Raw genomic sequence first — 4147 nt, forward strand, 5'->3', positions numbered from 1 at the left:
GTTGTGATCTGATTGACTGCTACAATAAAACCATGGCTAGATTTCGTAAAGGAAATACTTTGTTCAAACGTGACATACACATGTACACGAATTCGTGATCGCCTCAGTCCCCTTTTAATTTCATATGATTTCATATGAAAACAGCGGCAGACTTCGGCTCCTCACCGTCTTTCCGCGCGTTCTTCAATCCGCAGACCGCGGCGGCGCAGAGCGAGAAACAGAGGGCAAGGTGTGTGTTTATCGATAGATTGTTATAATATCTGCAACTGTGCAGTTATTTGTCATAAATACAGTTTACGAAAGATGCGTTTCCTCATCACACTACAGTTGTTTCCTCCAGCAAAAATGAAACCGCATACTTTATGAAATGATCATGTTGCCATTTTCGTTTGAAAATTTAACTTTCAATATAATACATATTACAGTGCATGTGCAAAGAGGTTTGCATACTTGAGCTAAAGAAAGAGGGTTGTACTAGAAAAGCAAACAGTAAAAGTTTGTATTTGTAACTACAGTAAAGTGTGTGTGAGATCAGGAAGGCTTATTCAGTACTCAAATGTTATACCTATCTAAGCAATACAGTGGAATACTGCAATAAGTTTAGTAAACCATCCCTATTAGTCAAACATTTTTTTTATTTATATATTATTATTACCCTCATTGGGGGCTGAGCCCCCCTAAAATGAAAATCATAGAATCGCCCCTGGCCGTCATTAACACCGTCTGATGCTGAAGAATGGGTGTGTTCCAGTGAAGAGTCCGAAGCCCCTTCTCTGACGCAGTCAGCAGGGCCGAGCGTGGACAGTGAGCTGATCCGCATGCTCACAAAGGCTGTGGAGGATCTAGGTCTCACTTGGTCGGCTCTGGAAGAGCCTGCCAACGGCCTCCTTGATGAGTGGTTCCTGAGTGGATGCCGTCAACAATCCTTCCGCCATCGGCCCACTCCGTTCTTGCCTGCAGTTCACGTCGAGCTCACCAGGACGTGTTGCGCCCACTACTCGGCTCGTGTTAACCCCTCTACTTCCACCGCTCTCACCACGGTTGACGGCACTGAAGAGAGAGGTTACAGCAAGCTACCCCCTCTGGAAGAAGCGGTAGCTGCTCATTTGTGCCCGCCATCGGCCCTCGGGTTGAAAGCCCATGCAGCACTTCCATCGAAGCCCTGCAGGACGACATCAGCCTTAGCAAACATGGCTTATTCAGCGGCTGGACAGGCTGGCTCAGCACTGCACACAATGGCGGTGCTTCAAGTTTTCCAGGCCAAACTTCTCCGATCCATGGATAAGTCTGGCTGGGAACCTGATGCCTTCATGGAGCTGCTCACAGCAACAGACCTCGCTCTGCGCACTACATCCTGGATGTGTCAAGCTGGCTTCTAAAAACAATAGAAAGAGGTTACTCACTTCAGTTCTCTCGTAGGCCACCTCGCTTCAGAGAAATTACTTACACTTTGGTACCAGACAACAAAGCACATGTTTTTCAGTCCTAAGTAAAAACACTGCTTGCAAAAGGAGCCATAGAAGTGGTTCCTTTAGTGGACAGCGAGTCAGGCTTCTACATCCGCTACTTCCTCGTTCCCAAGAAAGATGGTGGGCTCAGACCAATTCTCGATCTCAGACATCTGGATCACTCGCTCATGCGCCAGCCATTCAAGATGTTAATTTTGAAACAGATCCTCACGCAGATATGTCCCGAGGACTGGTTTCTGTCTGTGGATCTGAAAGATGCTTACTTTCATATCCAAATAGCCCACCATCATAGACATTCAAATTTGCATTCGAGGGAGTGGCCTATCAATACACAATCCTCCCATTTGGACTGTACCTGGCCCCTTCCACTTTTACGAAGTGCGTGGATGGGGCTCTTTCCCCTCTGAGGCAGATGGGAATCTGCATCCTGAACTACCTCAACGATTGGATGATTTTAGCCAGATCAGAACGGGAACTCATCGCTCACAGGTCGCTGGTACTCAGCCACCTACAGCGTCTTGGGTTGAAAATCAATTGGGCCAAGAGTTTCTCCCAGACAGCGAGCAGAGGTAGACCTCTTCGCCTCAAAAGACAACTTTCAATGTGCAATCTATTTTTCGAGACAGCGAGATGCCCTGGCCCACGATAGGCCCAGCACTCACCTGTATGCCTTCCCTCCGTTTGCCCTGCTCCCTCAGGTCATCAGACGGGTCAGGGTAGTAGGGTGTTCAGTCCTCCTGGTGGCCCCACCAAACATGGTTCCCAGAGTTGATACAGCTGCTGTCAGCAGCCCAGTGGCCAATACCATTGAGGAAAGACCTTCTCTCGCAAGTGAAGGGCATGATTTGGCATCCCCAGCCAGAGCTGTGGAGTCTTCATGTTTGACCCATTGACGGGAGACTTTACAGCTCCCTGCGAGTGTGACTAATATCATTTTAGAGGCTAGAGCACCATCTACGAAACGCCTTTACGCCCTTAAGTGGTCAGTCTTTAGTGATTTGTGCACAGCACGCAGATTGGACCCGTCCTCTTGTGACATATCCCACATGCTAACCTTTATACAAAAGCTGTTTATACATGGGTCGCACCCCATCCACACTCAAAGTATATTTGGCAGCCATCACGGCGAATCATTCTCTTGTGGCTGGCTAATCAGTCGGCAGAAACGACCTGGTCGTTAAGTTTCTGAGGAGAGCTCGGAGATTGAATCCGCTTCGTCCTCACACTGTGCTGACTTGGGACTTGTCTATAGTCCTTAGGGCCCTAAAGTGCCCTTACCTTTAAACCACTCCAGTCGGCCGATTTGCGGCCCATTTCGCATAAGACCACCCTTGTTTCGGCTTTAGCGGCGGTCAAGCAATTGGGTGACATGCAAGCACTGTCCATCAGTGCTTCCTGTCTTGAGTTTGGGCCTAACGACTGTAGAGTCATCCTCAAACCGAGACACGGCTATGTGCTAAAAGTGCTCTCGAACCCGTTCAGAGTACAAGTCATTACCCTTCTTGCACTCCCCGTTGCAGACGGTGAGCAGGGTCCCAATCCACTCTGCCCAGTATGGGTTTTGAGAGTGTATGTAGAGCGCTCTGGCCTGTTCAGACACTCAGAGCAGCTCTTTGTTTGCTTCGGAGGCCACTCTAAAGGGCTGCCTGTCTCGCTGGATAGTAGATGCTATAGCCTTGGATTACGCCTCAGCACCCCTTCTGGCGGGCTCAAGCACCATTGGTTTGTGCAGTTACACAACAAGCATGCCGCACGAGTCCTGAAAAGTCAAGCCAAAGCGTCTCGATCGCCCTCAGGTGACTGGCTGCAGTATAGGTCATAAACCCCACCCTCTCCATGTAATGTAATAGGACCTGAGACAAACTAAACAATACATTTACACTTCAAATATTTTTTCCAAAGACATTTTCTGTCATTTTAGGTAGTTCTTAGCATGCCGATGTATCTTCAAGTGTTTGTTTTTCTAATAAGTTTGCTTTTAATTAGTTATTTGATGCTATAAAAACGAGGTGTGGTATCATGATTGTGATCTTGCGATTGGGTCTGCGGGAGTTTGGGTGGGACTTTGATACCATGGCTCCACCTCACAATCACTACTGCGCAGACTCGGGCTTCAAATGAACCACTACTGCGCAGACTCTGGCTCCAAATGACATAATTTTCGCAAGATGACAGTGGCCATATTGAGAATGTTTTGGCTTCACTTTTCTATAGTGGAAGGAAGTGGAGACACTTCGTCGCAGTGCTTGTTCTCTTATCTCAGGGACCCGAGGTTACGTAAGTAACCGGAGAGTTTCTCTCCAGTGTGTATTTTCATGTATCTATTAAGGTGGATTTTTAGCGTGAAACTTTCCACACTGAGGGCATTTGTGTAGCTTCCCGCCAGTATGAATTAGCTGGTGTTTTTTAAAGCTTCCTTTTAGTGTGAAACGCTTTCCACACTCAGGGCAAATGAAAGACTTGTTGGTCTTTGTAGTTTTTCTGTTTTATGATAAATTATTTTTTGTGATCATGGTTCTTACTTCATTCAGCTCTTGATTTCAGTTCTTAGTATCAGTTCTTAGTTAAAAAATAGGTACAGGGTATTTTTGTAAGGTTATATATTAGTAGCATTTATAAGCCTTTTTGGATAAATGTGTCTGCTAAAAAAAAAAAAAAAAAAAAAAAAAAAAAAAAAT

This window comes from Sinocyclocheilus anshuiensis, unplaced genomic scaffold, assembly GCF_001515605.1.
Source record: "Sinocyclocheilus anshuiensis isolate Anshui unplaced genomic scaffold, SAMN03320099.WGS_v1.1 scaffold272, whole genome shotgun sequence".
In the NCBI taxonomy this organism is placed as follows: Eukaryota; Metazoa; Chordata; class Actinopteri; order Cypriniformes; family Cyprinidae; genus Sinocyclocheilus; species Sinocyclocheilus anshuiensis.